At 40.1% G+C, this 26,089-nt stretch overlaps 2 long non-coding RNA genes across 2 annotated transcripts; both read left to right on the top strand.

The window, feature by feature from the left end:
• Window positions 1-12,281: 12,281 nt before the first annotated feature.
• Window positions 12,282-13,211, top strand: LOC139951783 (uncharacterized). The gene is made up of 3 exons (XR_011787843.1): window positions 12,282-12,379; window positions 12,755-12,886; window positions 13,150-13,211. It is a non-coding gene; the product is annotated as an uncharacterized lncRNA (long non-coding RNA).
• Window positions 13,212-19,247: 6,036 nt separating this feature from the next.
• LOC139951514 (uncharacterized) lies at window positions 19,248-20,174 on the top strand. Its single transcript, XR_011787789.1, has 3 exons — window positions 19,248-19,342; window positions 19,718-19,849; window positions 20,113-20,174. It is a non-coding gene; the product is annotated as an uncharacterized lncRNA (long non-coding RNA).
• The last annotated feature ends 5,915 nt before the right edge of the window (window positions 20,175-26,089 follow it).

Raw genomic sequence — 26,089 nt, 5'->3', positions numbered from 1 at the left:
ACTTCTCTTCACAGTTGGTGTATCTCAACATTATATGCATTAATTAACAAAGCTGTGAAAATTTGAGCTCAATCGGTCGCCGAAGTTGCGAGATAATAATGAAAAAGAAAACACCCTTGTCACAGGAAGTTGTGTGCTATCAGATGCTTGATTTCGAGACCTCCAATTCTAAATCTGAGGTCTCGAAATCAAATTCATGGAAAATTACTTCTATTCCGAAAACTGCATTACTTCAGAGGGAGCCGTTTCTCACAATGTTTAATACTATCAACCTGTTCCCATTATTTGTCACCAAGTAAGCTTTTATGCTAATAATTATTTTGAGTAATTACCAAAAGTGTCCACTGCCTTTAAGCAACCAAAAAGTTATCTTAATATTTTTTTTTCACAAATAAAAATAAACAAATAAATAAATAAACAATAGGAGAGAAGAGAGAAAAACTAAGCTAAATAAATTTGGAAATAATTTAACAACAAAGAAGATTGGATACAAAGCAAAATATTGTAGGAGAGGGTTTTGATTTCATTCTTTGTCAAAGACCACTTACTATAAAAGCATTCAGTCTTTCTGAATAATTTCCAGGGTCTCCATAATTTGTCTTGAAAGATTGAGAGATTGGGTCAATTCTAAATCGGTATAAACGTATTGCTCGCCTAAGAAAATCAATTACATTTTAAACAAATCTTGTTTAAAAGCTCACGACACTACTGGCAATTATTCAAAATAATTGTAAAAAAAATAACAACTTACTTTACCAAAAAGTTATCTTAATAGTTTTATTTGCAAAACAACACTGAATACAAAAAAACAATAAAAAAAAATAAAAATAAATAAACAATAATAATAATAATAATAGCTAATTCTTATATAGCGCATTTCATAACTGAAAGAAATACCAATGCGCTTAACAAAAAACAAAAGGCAAACAATAAAGCAACCAATAACAAAAAATACGCTAACAAAATGCAAACGAAAGGATTAAACTGAACAGAAGGCAATAGAAAACAAATGGGATTTGAGCAGAGTTTTGAATTGTTCCATGCTCTGTGGAGAGCGGATGTAGCCAGGAAGAGAGTTCCAAAGTTGGGGGGCGGCACTAGAGAAAGTCCTTGAACCGAAGGATTTAGTTCGAACGGGTGGTATGGTGAGAAGATGTTGTGATGATGAACGGAGTGGACGGGCTGGTACATAAGGGATGATGAGGTCAGACAGGTAGCTAGGGCATGATCTATGGATTGCTTTAAACGTAGTGATGAGGAGCTTGTATTGAATTCTAAAAGAGATGGGAAGCCAGTGTAATTCTTTCAGAACCGGAGTGATGTGTTTGCGCTTAGTAGAACGTGAGACCAGACGGGCAGCGGAATTCTGGATACGTTGAAGTTTAGCTATGTCTTTTTGGGGAATGTCAAACAAGAGAGAGCTGCAGTGATCCAGAAGGGAGCTTACAAATGAGTGGACCAGAATCTCTGTAGTTTGCTTATCGAGAAGATGGCGCACTTTGCCGATTCTATAAAGTGCGAATGAGGCTTTGCGACATACTATGTTCAGATGCTGGCGTAGAGATAGATGGCTGTCTAGTGTCACCCCAAGATCCCTCACTGCACCACTACATGAGACCCGGGTCTCACCAATGTGTACCGGAGGTAATTATTGAGATCTCTTCTTCTGTGAAGTAACATGGAGAATTTCCGTCAATATGAGAGAAGAGAGACAGAAAGAAAATAAGCTAAATAAATTTGGAACTAATTTAACAACAACGACCACTTGGATACAAAGTAAAATATTGTAGGAGAGGGTTTGATTTGATTCCTTATCAAAGACCACTTACTATAAAAACATTTAGTCTGATTAATTTCCAGTCTCTCCATAATTTGTCTTGAATGATTGAGAGATTGGGTCAATTCTAAATCAGTATAAATGTATTGCTCGCCTAAGAAAATCAATTACTTTTTAAACAAATCTTGGTTAAAAGCTCACGGCACTACTGGCAATTATTCAAAATAATTGTAAACAAAAATAACAACTTACTTGGTAACGAGCAATGAAGTTGTCTTGAATTCAAGCATCTGAAAGCACACAACTTGTGCGACAAGGGTGTTGTTTCCTCCATTATTCTCTCGCAACATTGACGACAAAGAGTTCGAATTTTCACTGGTTTGTTACATGTATGTTATGCGTATGTTGATAAACACCTACCAAACGTGTCAAGCGCCTTTAAACAAATTGTAACCAAACATGATATTATATTCAGAAGATCAATATTAAGTTTTAATAAAAAGCTTGTTCTTACTTACTTTTTTCCAAAATTGAAAAACTTATGGCTAGTTGACACAATAAGTGCACCATATCCTCAATATTATGGTTAAAAATGGTTCAATCTGGATAAAAACATCATTAACCATGAACCTATGAAGAAATAAAATATGAAACCATCTCCAACTGACATCCTTTCGGAATTACGCTTTCCACTTATTCCAAATTTTGAAAGGACCTCGAACTTTGTCCATTAGTCTGTTGTTAAGAGATTTAACCAGGAATGAAGACTGATTGGGAAAATTATTATCTAGCAATGCTTCAATATTAGGCACTGGACACCTTTGGTCAAAGACCAGGGCCCTACTTCATGGCTCTGCTTACCGCAGAATTCTGCCCTGATGATCACGATTCCCCGCTATTGCAAGCGCCGAGTTTTTGCGTTAGCCTTGTATGCGTAGAATGTCTAGTAACGCGGAGTACACACGCACATAAGCCAAAAATCGTCGATAACCTGTGAAATACGCTTGAGGTTATAGTTCATCGTTCCCTGCTTCCGTAAGCGCCGATTCTGTGCACGGTACAAGCAACGGGCTGAATTTTTGCCCAGTCTTCTCACTAGGTGTATTTCAAGAAATGCATAAAGTAATAAACCTGTGAAAATTTGGACTCAATATTTGTCGTCGAAGTTGCAAGAGATTGTGTTGACAGATGCTTGAATTAGAGATCTCATCTGAGGTCTCGAATATAAAAAACTACGCTACTTCATTCAGAGGGAGCCTTTTCTCACAATACTTTGTACTGTCAACAGCCCTTCATTGTTTGTTTTTTACAAAGCTAGTTTGTTTGCTTACAATTATTATTTGAGTAACTACCAAAGTGTCCATCAGTGCCTTTAAACGATGGGTTTAAGTGTTTATTCCAAGAAGTAGGGCATAGGTATTGCGTTTGCTTTAAAATGGAAATCACACAGTGAGCGCAAAATCTGCCGTTAAAGGCAGTGAACACTATTGGTAATTGTCAAAGAATAGCCTTCACAGTTGGTGTATCTCAACATATGCATACAATAACAAAAACTGTGAAAATTTGAGCTCAATCGGTCATTGGAGTTGCGAGATAATGAAAGAAAAATAACCCTAGTCAGATTAAGTTGTGTACGTTTAGATGGTTGATTTCGAGACCTCAAGTTCTAAATCTTAGGTCTCGAAATCAAATTCGTGGAAAATTACTTCCTTCTCGAAAACTATGGCACTTCAGAGGGAGCCGTTTCTCACAATGTTTTATACAATCAACCTCTCCCCATTACTCGTCACAAAGATAGGTTTTATGCCAACAATTATTTTGAGCATGGAGGCAGGATAAGAAATTTTGAGTAATTACCAATAGTGTCCACTGCCTTAAAGCAGCTACATACTGGGACCAATTTCGTAGGCATGCTGGAATACAAAAAAAGTAAGCACATAAAAGTATTGCTTAGCAGAAACAGATTGTTAGCAAAAGAAGTTTGCATATTGTGGCTATCGTGGTATTTATGAGATTGGGTCCAGATCGGATCTTAGGTTCCAGATCCACCAAAGTAAGGTGCGCGACATGAGGATTTTTACAGTTACACACAGATGTGTTTAACAACCTTGTAAACTAAGTACTTGTAAAATCACAGGCATATTACTCGGGTGAGATTGGAACCCACGACCCTTGAAATTCTAGAGCAGTGTCATACCAACTAAACCACATAGATTGCCCGGTGGCTACACTAGAGGCAGTTCGGATATTATGTTTTAGCAGCGGGTACTGCGAACGATTTATTAATGTTAAATTTGCATCGGGGATAAAGAATATTCATTTTGTTTTTTACCCACACACACCGACGTGTGTTAGCACTGTACATATGCCTACTCAGTACTCGGTACTCATATTTATTAAACCATCCTTCCACCATGGTTAATCTTAAAACGAAATGGTGCATTGCCAACTGCTCATGAAAGCTGTGGGACATCTTAAAGTTTGTCCCGTTGTTATACAGAGAATCTTGCATCATCCATTTATTCCAATAACAAGTCAAGGAAATAGTTGACATTCCTAGTTCAATGAAGCATAACCCTGTATAGAAGTGGCGCTAGAACATTTAGGTCAGGCCGCTATACGCCATAGGATACATGTCAATACCTTACATTATAGTAAATCAGTACTATCGAGAAACGATGTATAAAAAAGTGGAGCCGACTGGGGTTTACACTGACTTGCCATTCGAAACAGCATTATTTCGACTGAAAGCTCCAGTCGATCACAAACGCAACATCAAACGAGGCTGATGTAAGATTTAAAGAGCTTTGAGCGGGGAGAGGCACAACAGCTAACAATACCGAGAAAATAGCACTGTTTTCATTTCTGCGGACAGTTGGAAATTCGGTTGGGAAAACTGATACAAGCAAATCTGGTCGGATAACCATCATCCAACGTCTCGAGAGATGGGAGAAAAACCAGCATTTCCTCAGAGGACAGACAGAGAGTTTTAGTATCAGAGGAGGCATCCAAGAAAGAATTGGAGCTAAGAAGACCGTAGATGCCAAGATGGCTACAGGACACTTTCTGCAAACTGTCATCTTTTACGAGGTAATGAAACTGATGTGTCGGTGTAATTGTTATGTCGCCCGATACAGCACCCTATTTGATGCCTATACGCAAAGCAAAGGCGAATAAAAGTTGAGTTTTGTTCGGTGGGAGGACTTAGCGTTGGCTGCAAGAATGCAACAGCGCGGTAATAGTTGCCATACCTATAGACCTGGCGGCCATATACTTTCGTATTATTAAATATAGTGTACGGATTTACAGTACAAAGAGTCCTATACAGATCTACCATTCCTAGTTCATCGAAGCATTACCAGGTGTTTTTTTAAAGCAAAGGAGGCGCTAGAAGATTACAGTTCAGCCCGTTATACGCCAAATAGTCTAGTCTTTAAAGGCCCCCCAAAAATGACTTGACCTGTAGACGAAATTGCAACACCACATCGAAAAAGTAGAAAAAAGCAAGCAGGTAAAATATGCATTGTTTGTGAAATTTCAAGTTGCCATTTTGCCTCTAGGTACATTAATGTATGTATGTATCCCTGGTAGTAGTCAAAGTTATATCATTTTCACTTCAAATTTTGAAATCAATTTTGAAACAACCCAAAACAATGTATCACGTAGAAAAAAAGGAACCACGAAAAATAGTCATAACTGCATGAATTCAAAACTGTCTGTTTTCGCCTGTTTTTCACTATGTGTATGTGTGTACACGCCCTGATAGTTCCACAATAATTGATATCTTGTCATATGTCTCTTGAAACAAGGTAACCCTCCCGAATAATGTATCAACCATATTCGAGGTATCACAAATGCAAATACATTTTAATTGAATTTGTACATTTAGAGTTACGCGCGTATTATGCACTAACAAGTAATGCAATAATGACTGCGTCTTTAAATTATGTTTGACGTCTTGGACTTAGCACCCTAGGTTGAAAATGTTAAAGGAACACGTTGCCTTGGATCGGTCGAGTTGGTCTTTGAAAAGCGTCCTGTAACCGCTTGTTATGGTTAGAAAGATGTTGTAAAAGTAGAATACAATGATCTACACAAATATGCCTCAAAATTGAGTGGTTTTCGTTTTACCTCGTCGATAAACACGGTCGGCCATTTATGGGAGTCAAAACTTTGACTCCCATAAATAGTCGACCGAGTTAGTTCACGACGTAAAAAGAAAACCGTGCAATTTTGAGTGATACTTGTGTGGATCATTATATTCTACTTTTAAAACATCTTTCTAACCATATGCAAACGGTTTCAAACGCTGTTCATAGACCAACTCGTCCGATCTAAGGCAACGTGTTCCTTTAATGAGGTTCCAAACTTTACAAGTTTTTTATCCCTAGCCCTGTCATGGGGGTTCCAGTATAATTTAATTAAATTTGTTTAATTAAGATTACGTGCGTAACAAGCCCCTACAAATGCTTGCAATAATGAGTGCACCTTTTTAAGGCCTGACCACACAAGGTCAGTAGATGTTAGGGAGGTTGACAGCCTTACCTATAACCCCCATAACCCTGCTAGAGATAATACTTTTGCAACCCCTCTCTAATATCTTCCGTTCCAGTGGTGACCGGTCCAAGGCGACAGACATAAATTAAAGCAGTCTCGCATTTCTTGTTAGGCATTAAACGCAAGTAAGTTAAATTAAACAAATTTAGTTTCACTTTATTGTCACCTTAGATGCTTTATTTGGTAGGGTTAGTTTCAAGAGACAATTGCATGCAAATTCAGTGTGACAGTGATATTAATAGACCGATCCAGAAGGCACCGCTCACGACGCACGCGTGATCAAGAACACGTGGGGCTCTCCAATGCTTTTCTGCAGAACTCTGCCGCGCGCACCAAGATACGCGCACACATGTCGGACCTTCGTTGCTTTGTGATTGGTCAATACGCAATTGGGCGGAGCTTAGTGAATCGGTCTATTAAACAACTATCAGGGCGTGTGCACACATAAACTAGTGGAAATAACAGGCGAAAACGGCAATTTGAACTTGTGCAAGTTTCCAATATTTCTAAACTTGTATACATTTTCTATGCTTTGTATTTTTAAGTTTCAAGAAACGTTTGCATTAAAATTTGAGGTGAAAGTTTTCTTAATTGTACTGCTATCTGGGCCTAAGAATGTTCAAATAGAATTGAAAATATTGGCCAAAAGTAGGCGTCCTTTTTTGGCTTGCATCGCTTAGATCCAAGCCACAGACACAAAACAAAAACACTAAACTGTAGCCAATGATTTACGCTTTCCGTTGGTGTATAGTATGTGCGAATCAAATAATGTATTGGATATTATATGGGCCTCCATGTAGTGTCATTATTTGGAGAAAAACTTACTTTTTTAGCCTTTTTCTCCCTTAGGGTGAGGGGTAGCTTTTTCGCCGCCCGTGTTGCGCAGATTTATGCGTCAGACACGAAACAATTATAAACGTGTAGCCCTTGAATAGGGCTTTCCTCTGGTTTATAGTATGTGTGGATCAACAATATTCTTCGGGTTCAAAATAACCTTTGTACTTTGAATTTCTCTCCAGAACGGCTAATATTGACGTCCGGAAAACACTCTTCGTGCCAACCATTCGGAGTAGGCTTGCTCAAACACTTTTTGAGCACCACGGAGTTGATGTAGGGTCTCATCAAGTTGATTATCGGATGTGGTATTATTCAAGCCACACACAGGTACCCTGATTATTTCTCTAGCCTACCAAGTTCAGGAATAATGGTCAAGTTCACAGACTCTGAGCGAACTTGTATGCCAACCATTTTCGGCACCCCGTTGCCTGGCGTTTTCAAACTTGACCAAAATGGGCGAAAATGGCTCCCTGCTTTGTCGGCTTGCATCGCTTAGATCCAAGCCACAGACACAAACCAAAAACATGAAACTGTAGCCCATGATTAGCGCTTTCCGTTGGTGTATAGTATGTGCGAATCCAAAAATGTCTTGGATATGATATGGGCCTCCGTGTAGTGTCATTATTTGGAGAAAAACTTACTTTTTTTAGCCTTTTTCTCCCTTAGGGTGAGGGTTAGCTTTTTCGCCGCCCTTGTTGCGCAGATTTATGCGTCAGACACGAAACAATTATAAACGTGTAGCCCTTGAATAGGGCTTTCCTCTGGTGTATATTATGTGTGGATCAACAATATTTTTCGGGTTCAAAATAACCTTTGTACTTTGAATTTCTCTCCAGAACGGCTAATATTGACGTCCGGAAAACACTCTTCGTGCCAACCATTCGGAGTAGGCTTGCTCAAACGTTTTTTTTGAGCACCACAGAGTTGATGGAGGGTCTCCGCAAGTTGATCATCGGATGCGGTATTATTCAAGCCACACACAGGTACCCTGATTATTTCTCTAGCCTACCAAGTTCAGGAACAATGGTCAAGTTCACAGACTCTGAGCGAACTTGTATGCCAACCATTTTCGGCACCCCGTTGCCTGGCATTTTCAAACTTGCCCAAAATGGCCGAAAATGGCTCCCTCTTTTGTCGGCATGCATCGCTTAGATCCAAGCCACAGACACAAAACAAAAACATGAAACTGTAACCCATGATTTACGCTTTCCGTTGGTGTATCGTATGTGCGAATTCAATAATGTCTTGGATACGATATGGGCCTCCGTGTAGTGTCATTGTTTGAAGAAAAACGTACGTTTTGAGCCTTTTTCCCTTAGGGTAAGGAGTAGCTTTTTTGCTGCCCTTTTTGCGCAGGCCTTGAATAGGGATTTGGCAAGGGGGTATTTTGGGTGCGTGGTTCTAGTCTTGGTGCGAAAAAAAAGAACTTTGCAAAAATCTGACGTAAAGTAAACGTCTTTGATTAATACTCGTTTTTATGCAAATCTTTAGTCTCGAGAATTTGGGAGCAATTCTGCCTAAAGTGAGCGCACTTTTGTGCTTTTGGAGGCTTATTAGTGAGTAATTATTTTTTTTACTTTCATTTCACGTCAGATTGTCTACTTTCCGGGGGGGAAATGCTAAAAAATCATCTTTTTTAGTAATTACAAATAGTGCCTTTAACAGCTTATGGAACTAGCCCATGGATGTATGACTTCGTACATCATTTCATAGCTGACCAATTATAACTCAGAAAGTAAAAGCCCGTGAAGATTCCATTGATCGCTACTGCTATAAGATCGTATTGATTAAGAAGAGCGCTTTTGTGATCCAATTTCTTTGTTATATTTGGTGTGGGGCTTGCATGCTCCTTGGCTAATTTGAATGTGAATAGCCCAGTTGTGAATAGTTCTTCTCAAGTAAGCACGTGATTGAGTGGAAATTTCTGCTACGAAACCTGCACACAGCACGGTTGAGTGACTCGTCAATATGCCGCGGTTGGAAGTGCTTGTTGGTGGATCTGTGTGCTGTGCTGTTTTGCTTTGCTTTGCTGTGCTATGTTTTGTGAGTACTGTTTCAGTTGTAGTTTCAGTTGTAGTTTCAGTTGTAGTTTCAGTTGTAGTTTCAGTTGTAGTTTCAGTTGTAGTTCCAGTTGTAGTTCCAGTTGTAGTTCCAGTTGTAGTTCCAGTTGTAGTCCCAGTTGTAGTCCCAGTTGTAGTCCCAGTTGTAGTCCCAGTTGTAGTCCCAGTTGTAGTCCCAGTTGTAGTCCCAGTTGTAGTCCCAGTTGTAGTCCCAGTTGTAGTCCCAGTTGTAGTCCCAGTTGTAGTCTCAGTTGTAGTCTCAGTTGTAGTCGCAGTTGTAGTCTCAGTTGTAGTCTCAGTTGTAGTCGCAGTTGTAGTCGCAGTTGTAGTCGCAGTTGTAGTCTCAGTTGTAGTCTCAGTTGTAGTCGCAGTTGTAGTCGCAGTTGTAGTCGCAGTTGTAGTCTCAGTTGTAGTCTCAGTTGTAGTCTCAGTTGTAGTCTCAGTTGTAGTCTCAGTTGTAGTCTCAGTTGTAGTCTCAGTTGTAGTCTCAGTTGTAGTCTCAGTTGTAGTCTCAGTTGTAGTCTCAGTTGTAGTCTCAGTTGTAGTCTCAGTTGTAGTCTCAGTTGTAGTCTCAGTTGTAGTCTCAGTTGTAGTCTCAGTTGTAGTCTCAGTTGTAGTCTCAGTTGTAGTCTCAGTTGTAGTCTCAGTTGTAGTCTCAGTTGTAGTCTCAGTTGTAGTCTCAGTTGTAGTCTCAGTTGTAGTCTCAGTTGTAGTCTCAGTTGTAGTCTCAGTTGTAGTCTCAGTTGTAGTCTCAGTTGTAGTCTCAGTTGTAGTCTCAGTTGTAGTCTCAGTTGTAGTCTCAGTTGTAGTCTCAGTTGTAGTCTCAGTTGTAGTCTCAGTTGTAGTCTCAGTTGTAGTCTCAGTTGTAGTCTCAGTTGTAGTCTCAGTTGTAGTCGCAGTTGTAGTCTCAGTTGTAGTCGCAGTTGTAGTCGCAGTTGTAGTCTCAGTTGTAGTCGCAGTTGTAGTCGCAGTTGTAGTCGCAGTTGTAGTCGCAGTTGTAGTCGCAGTTGTAGTCGCAGTTGTAGTCGCAGTTGTAGTCGCAGTTGTAGTCGCAGTAGTAGTCGCAGTAGTAGTCGCAGTTGTAGTCGCAGTTGTAGTCGCTGTTGTAGTCGCTGTTGTAGTCGCAGTTGTAGTCGCAGTTGTAGTCGCAGTTGTAGTCGCAGTTGTAGTCGCAGTTGTAGTCGCAGTTGTAGTCGCAGTTGTAGTCGCAGTTGTAGTCGCAGTTGTAGTCGCAGTTGTAGTCGCAGTTGTAGTCGCAGTTGTAGTCGCAGTTGTAGTCGCAGTTGTAGTCGCAGTTGTAGTCGCAGTTGTAGTCGCAGTTGTAGTCGCAGTTGTAGTCGCAGTTGTAGTCGCAGTTGTAGTCGCAGTTGTAGTCGCAGTTGTAGTCGCAGTTGTAGTCGCAGTTGTAGTCGCAGTTGTAGTCGCAGTTGTAGTCGCAGTTGTAGTCGCAGTTGTAGTCGCAGTTGTAGTCGCAGTTGTAGTCGCAGTTGTAGTCGCAGTTGTAGTCGCAGTTGTAGTCGCAGTTGTAGTCGCAGTTGTAGTCGCAGTTGTAGCCACATCGCAGAGGGTGCCTGACTACGAGCCACATCGCAGAGGGTGCCTGACTACGAGCCACATCTCAGAGGGTGCCTGACTACGAGCCACATCCCAGAGGGTGCCTGACTACGAGCCAAATCCCAGAGGGTGCCTGACTACGAGCCACATCCCAGAGGGTGCCTGACTACAAGCCACATCCCAGAGGGTGCCTGCCTAAAGGACATCATCCCATGTGATTGAAGCACATCAAACATTGGTAGATGGCTAGAAAATGATCTTGTTAATTCAAGGGGTCTCGGTTTAAGACTTGGTCCCTCTTAGAAAACTTTTTGGTTTAGACCCTCAAATGGTGTTGGAAGTCCCATCCCCTACATGGTGTCTTTCCGTTGATGTATGCCTTTAAAAGTGCTTGCCCTAACCAAGTTTTTTTGTGTGGATCTTTTTTAGTGCCTGACTACGAGCCACATCCTAGAGGGTGCCTGACTACGAGCCACATCCCAGAGGGTGCCTGACTACAAGCCACATCCCAGAGGGTGCCTGCCTAAAGGACATCATCCCGTGTGATTGAAGCTCATCAAACATTGGTAGATGGCTAGAAAATGATCTTGTTAATTCATTGGGTCTCGGTTTAAAACTTGGTCCATCTTACAAAGCATGGTGGTTTAGACCCCCAAATGGTGTTGGAAGTCCCATCCCCTACAAGGTTCCTTTCCTTCGATAAATGCCTTTAAAAGTGCTTGTCCTAGCCGAATTTTTTTTAAATCTTTTTAGTGCCTGACTACAAGCCACATCCCAGAGGGTGCCTGACTACAAGCCACATCCCAGAGGGTGCCTGACTACAAGCCACATCCCAGAGGGTGCCTGACTACAAGCCACATCGCAGAGGGTGCCTGACTACGAGCCACATCCCAGAGGGTGCCTGACTACGAGCCACATCCCAGAGGGTGCCTGACTACAAGCCACATCCCAGAGGGTGCCTGCCTAAAGGACATCATCCCATGTGATTGAAGCACATCAAACATTGGTAGATGGCTAGAAAATGATCTTGTTAATTCATTGGGTCTCGGTTTAAAACTTGGTCCCTCTTACAAAGCATGGTGGTTTAGACCCCCAAATGGTGTTGGAAGTCCCATCCCCTACAAGGTTCCTTTCCTTCGATAAATGCCTTTAAAAGTGCTTGCCCTAGCCAAGTTTTTTTGTGTGAATCTTTTTAGTGCCTGACTACAAGCCACATCCCAGAGGGTGCCTGACTACGAGCCACATCCCAGAGGGTGCCTGACTACAAGCCACATCCCAGAGGGTGCCTGACTACGAGCCACATCCCAGAGGGTGCCCGACTACGAGCCACATCCCAGAGGGTGCCTGACTACGAGCCACATCCCAGAGGGTGCCTGACTACGAGCCACATCCCAGAGGGTGCCTGACTACAAGCCACATCCCAGAGGGTGCCTGACTACGAGCCACATCCCAGAGGGTGCCCGACTACGAGCCACATCCCAGAGGGTGCCCGACTACGAGCCACATCCCAGAGGGTGCCTGACTACGAGCCACATCCCAGAGGGTGCCTGACTACGAGCCATCATCCCATGTGATTGAAGCACATCAAACATTGGTAGATGGCTAGAAAATTATCTTGTTAATTAAAGGGCTCTCGGTTTAACACTTGGTCCCTCGTAGAAAACATGTTGGTTTAGACCCCCAAATGGTGTTTGAAGTTCCATCCCCTACAAGGTTCCTTTTCTTCGATAAATGCCTTTAAAAGTGCTTTAAAAGTAAGTTTAAGCATTTTTTTAAGCAGTAGTTCTGTGATGATCATCTGGGACCAATTTTATAGAGCTGTTTAGGCAGAAATATTGCTAAAACAGTTCTCTATTATTTTATGCTTGGATCCTTTTTGTGCCTATAAGCATCTCTATGAAATTTGCCCCTGATGATCTATTTCTTTATATGGTTTGTACTTATGTAGTACATTGTAATTTTCTTTCAGATGATTGTGACGACTGCTTTCCAGCCATCCCGTCAACCTGGACCATGAAGATGTGACAGCACAGTACAGAGAGAGAGAGATACATCATGGCTTGAGGCAGCTACATACCAGGGTCCCAAATGGAATATGAAGGTAAGATGTCTTTTAAGTTAAGCTTGACTTTCAAGTTTAGAAGTCAATTAAGGGCATAAAATTGACATTTCTTGGGTCTCATAATTAAAGTTAGTCCCATTTACCTTGCACGAATACTGTTAAAGGGCCAGGAGCGTCACTGAGTGAGGGATATGCATGCTTTATAAAAAGCCATTATTGTTACTATTATGCACAAATCTTCGATCTTTAAATCCAAGTCGCAATCTAACTGGTTTATTTTTCGGTTTTTGATCATATTACAGGACTAACGCAGTCGAACAACTTTGAGTTGGACACATCAAGATGCTGAGCCACCTTATGCCGTACCATTTAAAATCAGCATAGCATACAACATCATCATCACCACCTCATCTAAGGCGTCATGACAACAGATGAACACATTGTCAACAGAATGCAACCCACGTACACGAATGAGACGAAGAGACAGACCAAGTTGGCGTTAGATGGATGACATCAAGCAACAAGCACAAGAAAGATCAAGGTGGAATGGTGATGAAGAAGCCTTCCTTCTGCAGTATGGAGCCACATAGGCTGGATATTATGTCACTTACAATAAAAAAAAAAGGTTTGTGTAGATTTCACATTTCGTTGGCCTGTTTAATTCATTCTTGGAAGTATATGTGCTTTTAGAAATATTGTCAACATACTTGAAATGAGGTACTTCATTACAAGTATGTAGACAGAATACATAATAAACTTGTATCGAGGTACTATACAAGTTCATGTATTCACATACAAAAATTGCATGTTTGTAATGAGGTACTTCATTACAATCATGTAATTATAACATGCTTGCAATAAAGTACCTTATTGCAAGTATGTAAAAGCTTCATGTGCGTAACGAAGTACCGCATTACAACCATGAAACAAGTTAAGTTAATTTGTAATGCAGTTTGCTAATTACAAAATACGAAACAACATAATTTTATTTATAGTAAATTCATAACAAATAAAAAGAGAATTTGTTTTAATGAGTTTGTTTGAGTGTTTATTAGACATTAAGTTTTGTATTGTTACTACTTAATTTGAATAATGAATCAAATATAAAATGTAACTTTTGTAATGTGTCATTCTGTCTATCAATTATTTATAAGTCTAATTGTTTACATGGTATTTGTTCTGGGGTAGCTTACACGGTGGCCACCATACTTTGTTGTTGGTAACTCTGAATAAAGCTTTTAATGTGAAAGGTCATGCCATTGTGTCGTGTGAAAATGGAGGTTGGTTAAGAGTACTCATTAAACGAGTTTATTTAAGTACAAGGGTCATGACAATGTCATAGGGTACTCATTAACAAGGTTATTTAATTACAAAGGGAATGACAATGTCATAGAGTACTCATTAACGAGGTTATTTAATTACAAAGGTTATGACAATGTCATAGAGTACTCATTAACGAGGTTAATTAATTACAAAGGGAATGATAATGTCACAGAGTACTCATTAACGAGGTTATTTAATTACAAAGGTCATGACAATGTCATATAGTACTCATTAAAGAGGTGATTTAATTACAAAGGTATTGACAATGTCATAGGGTACTCATTAACGAGGTAAATTAATAACAAAGGTGATGACAATGTCATAGAATACTCATTAACAAGGTTAATTAATTACAAAGGGAATGACAATGTCATAGAGTACTCATTAACGAGGTTATATAATTACAAAGGTGATGACAATGTCATAGAGAACTCATTAACGAGGTTAAATAATTACAAAGGGAACGGCAATGTCATAGAGTACTCACCAATGAGATGATTTAATTACAAAGGTATTGACAATGTCATAGAGTACTCATTAACGAGGTTATATTAATTACAAAGGTGATGACAATGTCATAGAGAACTCATTAACGAGGTTAATTAATTACAAAGGGAATGGCAATGTCATAGAGTACTCACCAATGAGATGATTTAATTACAAAGGTATTGACAATGTCATAGGGTACTCATTAACGAGGTTATTTAATTACAAAGGGAATGACAATGTCATAGAGTACTCATTAACGAGGTTAATTAATTACAAAGGGAATGACAATGTCATAGAGTACTCATTAACGAGGTTATTTAATTACAAAGGGAATGACAATGTCATAGAGTACTCATTAACGAGGTTAATTAATTACAAAGGGAATGACATTGTCATAGAGTACTCATTAACGAGGTGATTAAACTACAAAGGTGTTGACAATGTCATAGGGTACTCATTAACGAGGTTATTTAGTTACACAGCTATTGACATTGTTTAGCTGTATAGAGTACTCATTAACAAGGTTGAATAATTTCAAAGGTCATGACATTATCTGTATAGAGTACTCATTAACAAGGTTTTTCTAATTACAAAGGTAATGACATTGTCTTAGCTGTATAGAGTACTCATTGACAAGGTTTTATAATTACAAAGGTCATGACATTGTCTTAGCTGTATAGAGTACTCATTAACAAGGTTTAATAATTACAAAGGTCATGGCATTGTCTTAGCAGAGTAGAGTACTCATTAACAAGATTTTATATTATAATAACAATATAAAATAATAGTGATAAATAATTTTCAGAGAGGGGTAACATTACAAATAAGCAATTGTTGTAGTGGTTACACACTCAAATTTATTACGATCCCTTTTGTGGGGTGGGAGATGACAACCTTCACGTGGTCCACCCTGTTGTTAACTAATTGTCATCAAACAATACAGCTGTATATACGTATGTATATATAGCTCTATGCATTTAACCAGTAACCCCATCAGGCTCGATGAACTTTCAAGAATGTTCATGATCAGTCAATGACCATGCCTAAAACAGTTCATAACATGTTCATTAGAGCAGATCATGAACCAAGTTCAAGAACTGTTTATCTGTTCAATTGATGGACGTTTGATAGGGGAACAAAAGGGAAGCGACGAGTTCTTTATTGGCCTTTTAAAACCAGCAGGGTCATTGCCAGGTGATAAAGGCCCGAGCAGATGGCGAGGGCCTTTATTGCACAGCAACATACGTTTAAGAACAAGTCACTAATCTTTTATTCCCATTAATAGTAATGCCCTTTTGTTAAAAAGCGCGCTTAGAAATAGATATGTGTGCGCACTTACATTACGCCCTGTTACTAAAAGCTATGAATTGCGTGTTTGGCATGAGTATATTGGCGTACGTGCAAGCCTGACACGCGGAAGCCAGCCGGTTATAAACAGCTCCAGCTGGGCCCAATTTCATGGCTCTGCTTACAGTAAGCAGAGAATCAGTGCTTACCGAAGCAGGGAATTCTGTGTATACGGCAAGCGTACTTCACAGGTTAGCGGAAAATTTTGGCTTTTGCGCGTGCCTACTCCACATTTCTAGGCATTCTGCGCTTAAAAGGCTAGCAATGAAATCCGGTTATAAACGGCTCCAGCTGGGCCCAATTTCATGGCACTGCTTACGGTAGGCAGAGAATCAGCGCTTACGGTAGCAGGGAATTCTGTGTATACGGCAAGCGTATTTCACTGGTTAGCGGCGAATTTTGGCTTTTGCGCATGACGTTTCTAGGCATTCTACGCTTGAAAGGCTAGCACATAAAACCGGTTATAAACAGCTCCAGCTGGGCCCAATTTCATGGCACTGCTTACAGTAAGCAGAGAATCAGCGCTCTCCGAAGCAGGGAATTCTGTGTATACAGCAAGCATATTTCACGGGTTAGCGGCAAATTTTGGCTTTTGTGCGTGCCTAACTCCATGTTTCTAGGCATTCTACGCTTTAAAGGCTAGCACATAAAGCCGGTTATAAACAGCTCCAGCTGGGCCCAATTTCATGGCACTGCTTACGATAAGCAGAGAATCAGCGCTTACGGAAGCAGGGAATTCTGTGTATACAGCAAGCATATTTCACGGGTTAGCGGCAAATTTTGGCTTTTGTGCGTGCCTACTCCATGTTTCTAGGCATTCTACGCTTTAAAGGCTAGCACATAAAGCCGGTTATAAACAGCTCCAGCTGGGCCCAATTTCATAACACTGCTTACGATAAGCAGAGAATCAGCGCTTACGGAAGCAGGGAATTATGTGTATACGGCAAGCGTATTTCACAAGTTAGCGGCGTATTTTGGCTTTTGCGCATGCCTACTCCACGTTTCTAAGCATTCTACGCTTAAAAGCCTACCTCAGAAATTTGGCGCTTGCACGTAAGCGGGGAATCGTGATGGTAACTCCACGTTTCTATGCATTCTCTGCTTAAAAGGCTAGCAAGAAAGCTGGTTATAAACAGCTCCAGCTGGGCCCAATATCATGGCTCTGCTTGCCGTAAGCAAAGAATCAGTGCTTACGGAAGCAGTGAATTCTGTGTATATGGCAAGTGTATTTCACGGGCTTGCGACGAATTTTGGCTTTTGCGCAAGCCTACTCCACGCTTCTAGGCATTCTACGCTTAAAAGCCTACCTCAGAAATTTGGCGCTTGCACGTAAGCGGGGAATCGTGATGGTAAGCGCGGAATTCGGCGGTAAGCAGAGCCATAAAATTGGGCCCTGGTCATTCTCAACCATTTAAACACCTCAGGTGTAGCGCTCTCAACCAATAGGAGTAGCGAAACTGTCTTGGGTATTTATGAATGGATTTTTATAAATTTCATGAATTTTCAGTAAAACTTCCGTCTAAGCTTTCTTAGTTTGCAGTTTATTAACTTTAATGCATTATCATAACTCGACTGTGTATCAGCTCCCTGGCATTATGTTATTTTTAGTATCCGTATGTCATTGCTGGTAATGCTCATTAACATAATTATCAATCACTTTACTTTGAAGTGTTTTCTTTTGCCATTAGGTCTAAGCTATAGTAAGTTTTAAAATGTTCAATTTGTGTTGCCAGGTTTTTATTCATTCAAACTTACATTTATCTTTACGAGCCACATCGCAGAGGGTGCCTGACTACGAGCCACATCTCAGAGGGTGCCTGACTACGAGCCACATCCCAGAGGGTGCCTGACTACGAGCCAAATCCCAGAGGGTGCCTGACTACGAGCCACATCCCAGAGGGTGCCTGACTACAAGCCACATCCCAGAGGGTGCCTGCCTAAAGGACATCATCCCATGTGATTGAAGCACATCAAACATTGGTAGATGGCTAGAAAATGATCTTGTTAATTCAAGGGGTCTCGGTTTAAGACTTGGTCCCTCTTAGAAAACTTTTTGGTTTAGACCCTCAAATGGTGTTGGAAGTCCCATCCCCTACATGGTGTCTTTCCGTTGATGTATGCCTTTAAAAGTGCTTGCCCTAACCAAGTTTTTTTGTGTGGATCTTTTTTAGTGCCTGACTACGAGCCACATCCTAGAGGGTGCCTGACTACGAGCCACATCCCAGAGGGTGCCTGACTACAAGCCACATCCCAGAGGGTGCCTGCCTAAAGGACATCATCCCGTGTGATTGAAGCTCATCAAACATTGGTAGATGGCTAGAAAATGATCTTGTTAATTCATTGGGTCTCGGTTTAAAACTTGGTCCATCTTACAAAGCATGGTGGTTTAGACCCCCAAATGGTGTTGGAAGTCCCATCCCCTACAAGGTTCCTTTCCTTCGATAAATGCCTTTAAAAGTGCTTGTCCTAGCCGAATTTTTTTTAAATCTTTTTAGTGCCTGACTACAAGCCACATCCCAGAGGGTGCCTGACTACAAGCCACATCCCAGAGGGTGCCTGACTACAAGCCACATCCCAGAGGGTGCCTGACTACAAGCCACATCGCAGAGGGTGCCTGACTACGAGCCACATCCCAGAGGGTGCCTGACTACGAGCCACATCCCAGAGGGTGCCTGACTACAAGCCACATCCCAGAGGGTGCCTGCCTAAAGGACATCATCCCATGTGATTGAAGCACATCAAACATTGGTAGATGGCTAGAAAATGATCTTGTTAATTCATTGGGTCTCGGTTTAAAACTTGGTCCCTCTTACAAAGCATGGTGGTTTAGACCCCCAAATGGTGTTGGAAGTCCCATCCCCTACAAGGTTCCTTTCCTTCGATAAATGCCTTTAAAAGTGCTTGCCCTAGCCAAGTTTTTTTGTGTGAATCTTTTTAGTGCCTGACTACAAGCCACATCCCAGAGGGTGCCTGACTACGAGCCACATCCCAGAGGGTGCCTGACTACAAGCCACATCCCAGAGGGTGCCTGACTACGAGCCACATCCCAGAGGGTGCCCGACTACGAGCCACATCCCAGAGGGTGCCTGACTACGAGCCACATCCCAGAGGGTGCCTGACTACGAGCCACATCCCAGAGGGTGCCTGACTACAAGCCACATCCCAGAGGGTGCCTGACTACGAGCCACATCCCAGAGGGTGCCCGACTACGAGCCACATCCCAGAGGGTGCCCGACTACGAGCCACATCCCAGAGGGTGCCTGACTACGAGCCACATCCCAGAGGGTGCCTGACTACGAGCCATCATCCCATGTGATTGAAGCACATCAAACATTGGTAGATGGCTAGAAAATTATCTTGTTAATTAAAGGGCTCTCGGTTTAACACTTGGTCCCTCGTAGAAAACATGTTGGTTTAGACCCCCAAATGGTGTTTGAAGTTCCATCCCCTACAAGGTTCCTTTTCTTCGATAAATGCCTTTAAAAGTGCTTTAAAAGTAAGTTTAAGCATTTTTTTAAGCAGTAGTTCTGTGATGATCATCTGGGACCAATTTTATAGAGCTGTTTAGGCAGAAATATTGCTAAAACAGTTCTCTATTATTTTATGCTTGGATCCTTTTTGTGCCTATAAGCATCTCTATGAAATTTGCCCCTGATGATCTATGTCTTTATATGGTTTGTACTTATGTAGTACATTGTAATTTTCTTTCAGATGATTGTGACGACTGCTTTCCAGCCATCCCGTCAACCTGGACCATGAAGATGTGACAGCACAGTACAGAGAGAGAGAGATACATCATGGCTTGAGGCAGCTACATACCAGGGTCCCAAATGGAATATGAAGGTAAGATGTCTTTTAAGTTAAGCTTGACTTTCAAGTTTAGAAGTCAATTAAGGGCATAAAATTGACATTTCTTGGGTCTCATAATTAAAGTTAGTCCCATTTACCTTGCACGAATACTGTTAAAGGGCCAGGAGCGTCACTGAGTGAGGGATATGCATGCTTTATAAAAAGCCATTATTGTTACTATTATGCACAAATCTTCGATCTTTAAATCCAAGTCGCAATCTAACTGGTTTATTTTTCGGTTTTTGATCATATTACAGGACTAACGCAGTCGAACAACTTTGAGTTGGACACATCAAGATGCTGAGCCACCTTATGCCGTACCATTTAAAATCAGCATAGCATACAACATCATCATCACCACCTCATCTAAGGCGTCATGACAACAGATGAACACATTGTCAACAGAATGCAACCCACGTACACGAATGAGACGAAGAGACAGACCAAGTTGGCGTTAGATGGATGACATCAAGCAACAAGCACAAGAAAGATCAAGGTGGAATGGTGATGAAGAAGCCTTCCTTCTGCAGTATGGAGCCACATAGGCTGGATATTATGTCACTTACAATAAAAAAAAAAGGTTTGTGTAGATTTCACATTTCGTTGGCCTGTTTAATTCATTCTTGGAAGTATATGTGCTTTTAGAAATATTGTCAACATACTTGAAATGAGGTACTTCATTACAAGTATGTAGACAGAATACATAATAAACTTGTATCGAGGTACTATACAAGTTCATGTATTCACATACAAAAATTGCATGTTTGTAATGAGGTACTTCATTACAATCATGTAATTATAACATGCTTGCAATAAAGTACCTTATTGCAAGTATGTAAAAGCTTCATGTGCGTAACGAAGTACCGCATTACAACCATGAAACAAGTTAAGTTAATTTGTAATGCAGTTTGCTAATTACAAAATACGAAACAACATAATTTTATTTATAGTAAATTCATAACAAATAAAAAGAGAATTTGTTTTAATGAGTTTGTTTGAGTGTTTATTAGACATTAAGTTTTGTATTGTTACTACTTAATTTGAATAATGAATCAAATATAAAATGTAACTTTTGTAATGTGTCATTCTGTCTATCAATTATTTATAAGTCTAATTGTTTACATGGTATTTGTTCTGGGGTAGCTTACACGGTGGCCACCATACTTTGTTGTTGGTAACTCTGAATAAAGCTTTTAATGTGAAAGGTCATGCCATTGTGTCGTGTGAAAATGGAGGTTGGTTAAGAGTACTCATTAAACGAGTTTATTTAAGTACAAGGGTCATGACAATGTCATAGGGTACTCATTAACAAGGTTATTTAATTACAAAGGGAATGACAATGTCATAGAGTACTCATTAACGAGGTTATTTAATTACAAAGGTTATGACAATGTCATAGAGTACTCATTAACGAGGTTAATTAATTACAAAGGGAATGATAATGTCACAGAGTACTCATTAACGAGGTTATTTAATTACAAAGGTCATGACAATGTCATATAGTACTCATTAAAGAGGTGATTTAATTACAAAGGTATTGACAATGTCATAGGGTACTCATTAACGAGGTAAATTAATAACAAAGGTGATGACAATGTCATAGAATACTCATTAACAAGGTTAATTAATTACAAAGGGAATGACAATGTCATAGAGTACTCATTAACGAGGTTATATAATTACAAAGGTGATGACAATGTCATAGAGAACTCATTAACGAGGTTAAATAATTACAAAGGGAACGGCAATGTCATAGAGTACTCACCAATGAGATGATTTAATTACAAAGGTATTGACAATGTCATAGAGTACTCATTAACGAGGTTATATTAATTACAAAGGTGATGACAATGTCATAGAGAACTCATTAACGAGGTTAATTAATTACAAAGGGAATGGCAATGTCATAGAGTACTCACCAATGAGATGATTTAATTACAAAGGTATTGACAATGTCATAGGGTACTCATTAACGAGGTTATTTAATTACAAAGGGAATGACAATGTCATAGAGTACTCATTAACGAGGTTAATTAATTACAAAGGGAATGACAATGTCATAGAGTACTCATTAACGAGGTTATTTAATTACAAAGGGAATGACAATGTCATAGAGTACTCATTAACGAGGTTAATTAATTACAAAGGGAATGACATTGTCATAGAGTACTCATTAACGAGGTGATTAAACTACAAAGGTGTTGACAATGTCATAGGGTACTCATTAACGAGGTTATTTAGTTACACAGCTATTGACATTGTTTAGCTGTATAGAGTACTCATTAACAAGGTTGAATAATTTCAAAGGTCATGACATTATCTGTATAGAGTACTCATTAACAAGGTTTTTCTAATTACAAAGGTAATGACATTGTCTTAGCTGTATAGAGTACTCATTGACAAGGTTTTATAATTACAAAGGTCATGACATTGTCTTAGCTGTATAGAGTACTCATTAACAAGGTTTAATAATTACAAAGGTCATGGCATTGTCTTAGCAGAGTAGAGTACTCATTAACAAGATTTTATATTATAATAACAATATAAAATAATAGTGATAAATAATTTTCAGAGAGGGGTAACATTACAAATAAGCAATTGTTGTAGTGGTTACACACTCAAATTTATTACGATCCCTTTTGTGGGGTGGGAGATGACAACCTTCACGTGGTCCACCCTGTTGTTAACTAATTGTCATCAAACAATACAGCTGTATATACGTATGTATATATAGCTCTATGCATTTAACCAGTAACCCCATCAGGCTCGATGAACTTTCAAGAATGTTCATGATCAGTCAATGACCATGCCTAAAACAGTTCATAACATGTTCATTAGAGCAGATCATGAACCAAGTTCAAGAACTGTTTATCTGTTCAATTGATGGACGTTTGATAGGGGAACAAAAGGGAAGCGACGAGTTCTTTATTGGCCTTTTAAAACCAGCAGGGTCATTGCCAGGTGATAAAGGCCCGAGCAGATGGCGAGGGCCTTTATTGCACAGCAACATACGTTTAAGAACAAGTCACTAATCTTTTATTCCCATTAATAGTAATGCCCTTTTGTTAAAAAGCGCGCTTAGAAATAGATATGTGTGCGCACTTACATTACGCCCTGTTACTAAAAGCTATGAATTGCGTGTTTGGCATGAGTATATTGGCGTACGTGCAAGCCTGACACGCGGAAGCCAGCCGGTTATAAACAGCTCCAGCTGGGCCCAATTTCATGGCTCTGCTTACAGTAAGCAGAGAATCAGTGCTTACCGAAGCAGGGAATTCTGTGTATACGGCAAGCGTACTTCACAGGTTAGCGGAAAATTTTGGCTTTTGCGCGTGCCTACTCCACATTTCTAGGCATTCTGCGCTTAAAAGGCTAGCAATGAAATCCGGTTATAAACGGCTCCAGCTGGGCCCAATTTCATGGCACTGCTTACGGTAGGCAGAGAATCAGCGCTTACGGTAGCAGGGAATTCTGTGTATACGGCAAGCGTATTTCACTGGTTAGCGGCGAATTTTGGCTTTTGCGCATGACGTTTCTAGGCATTCTACGCTTGAAAGGCTAGCACATAAAACCGGTTATAAACAGCTCCAGCTGGGCCCAATTTCATGGCACTGCTTACAGTAAGCAGAGAATCAGCGCTCTCCGAAGCAGGGAATTCTGTGTATACAGCAAGCATATTTCACGGGTTAGCGGCAAATTTTGGCTTTTGTGCGTGCCTAACTCCATGTTTCTAGGCATTCTACGCTTTAAAGGCTAGCACATAAAGCCGGTTATAAACAGCTCCAGCTGGGCCCAATTTCATGGCACTGCTTACGATAAGCAGAGAATCAGCGCTTACGGAAGCAGGGAATTCTGTGTATACAGCAAGCATATTTCACGGGTTAGCGGCAAATTTTGGCTTTTGTGCGTGCCTACTCCATGTTTCTAGGCATTCTACGCTTTAAAGGCTAGCACATAAAGCCGGTTATAAACAGCTCCAGCTGGGCCCAATTTCATAACACTGCTTACGATAAGCAGAGAATCAGCGCTTACGGAAGCAGGGAATTATGTGTATACGGCAAGCGTATTTCACAAGTTAGCGGCGTATTTTGGCTTTTGCGCATGCCTACTCCACGTTTCTAAGCATTCTACGCTTAAAAGCCTACCTCAGAAATTTGGCGCTTGCACGTAAGCGGGGAATCGTGATGGTAACTCCACGTTTCTATGCATTCTCTGCTTAAAAGGCTAGCAAGAAAGCTGGTTATAAACAGCTCCAGCTGGGCCCAATATCATGGCTCTGCTTGCCGTAAGCAAAGAATCAGTGCTTACGGAAGCAGTGAATTCTGTGTATATGGCAAGTGTATTTCACGGGCTTGCGACGAATTTTGGCTTTTGCGCAAGCCTACTCCACGCTTCTAGGCATTCTACGCTTAAAAGCCTACCTCAGAAATTTGGCGCTTGCACGTAAGCGGGGAATCGTGATGGTAAGCGCGGAATTCGGCGGTAAGCAGAGCCATAAAATTGGGCCCTGGTCATTCTCAACCATTTAAACACCTCAGGTGTAGCGCTCTCAACCAATAGGAGTAGCGAAACTGTCTTGGGTATTTATGAATGGATTTTTATAAATTTCATGAATTTTCAGTAAAACTTCCGTCTAAGCTTTCTTAGTTTGCAGTTTATTAACTTTAATGCATTATCATAACTCGACTGTGTATCAGCTCCCTGGCATTATGTTATTTTTAGTATCCGTATGTCATTGCTGGTAATGCTCATTAACATAATTATCAATCACTTTACTTTGAAGTGTTTTCTTTTGCCATTAGGTCTAAGCTATAGTAAGTTTTAAAATGTTCAATTTGTGTTGCCAGGTTTTTATTCATTCAAACTTACATTTATCTTCATGAAATCAAGTACAAACAATTGGTTTTGTAAAGGATAACCAATAAACAAAGCTGTTTATTGAGGCAGAGAAAAATAGAGCTTAACATTCAGTGTACAAGTATGGCTTTTGAGTAAAATAAATGCATTGGTCATGTGAAACAGGAAACAACTGTGTGATGTAGACTGATCATTGTAAAAAATAGTAGAAATACCCCTGCCCTGTAAAACAACCGTGCATTGTTTTGTCAAAATGTCAAAGGAAAAGGGGCCTGTGTGAGTTATGATTTGTTAACCTATAAAAAATCCGGAAAAACCTTAAGTTATTTGGTTTGTATCCCACTCCAGTGAATTTGTCTTTGTTCACCCCAAAATCATTTACAATTTGCCCAGTCAGTAATTTCCTTTGATATGATTTGAAACTTTGCACGGTGGAAGTTTTATTAAAGAGATAGTACACAGTAAAACATCTGTTTTGAGAAGTGTTTGTTTTAAAGACCGTTGGTTAACGATTCTTTATGCCAGAACTTCAAACATAGAATTAATCTGCAACAAAACATTTCAAAAAGTGATTGCGTTTTTAAAAACCTGTGTAATTTGTGTCAACATGGAAAGAATTTTCCCTTTATATAGGAATACAAGCTGGAAAGCGTTACCGCTGTAACGATTCTTATGTTCAATTTGTGAGAGGGGTTCAAAATTGTTACACCTTTTTCATCCCCATAATGTACAAAAAAGATGAAATGTTTCTCAAAATGCGATTATCTAAAGCTGTTTACTAAGCTTCACCGCAGTTATAAGTTTTTACTGACCCATTATTTGAAAGTTGAATATTATCTATAGGAATACAATCTGGGAGGCAATAAAGGCACTGTACACGTTTGGTAATTGTCAAAGACCAGTATTCTCACTTGGTGTATCCCATCATAAGCATAAAATAACAAGCCTGTCATAATTTGGGCTCAATTGGCCATCGAAGTTGCGAGAAAACATTTGGTGTGCTTGCAGCTAGGAATAAAATACTTCTAGCTAGAAGTCTTTTAATATTTTAGTTAGAAATAACCCCTTTCTCAAAAATTACGTTACTTCGGAGGGAGTCGTTTCCCAGAATGTTTTATACCATGAACAACCGCTCTCCAATGCTCGTTACCAAGTCAGTTTTTAAGTTAATTGTTTTGAGTAATTACCAAACGTGTACCTTCCCTTTAACGCTTCTCATTTTAATTATTTGGGAGAATAAAAATAGGAAGGATAATCCCAATAGGAATATAATCTGAGAAGCATTACCGCGGTAATGCGTGTTATGATCGGGGAGGGGGGGGGGGGGGGGGGTCAAGCGTTTGTAACAGGAAGCGAAGTATACTTTTTTTATCTAAA

This window comes from Asterias amurensis, chromosome 19, assembly GCF_032118995.1.
Source record: "Asterias amurensis chromosome 19, ASM3211899v1".
Classification (NCBI taxonomy): domain Eukaryota; kingdom Metazoa; phylum Echinodermata; class Asteroidea; order Forcipulatida; family Asteriidae; genus Asterias; species Asterias amurensis.
Note: the sequence above shows the minus strand (reverse complement) of the source record. Positions and strands in the feature narration are given on the sequence as shown.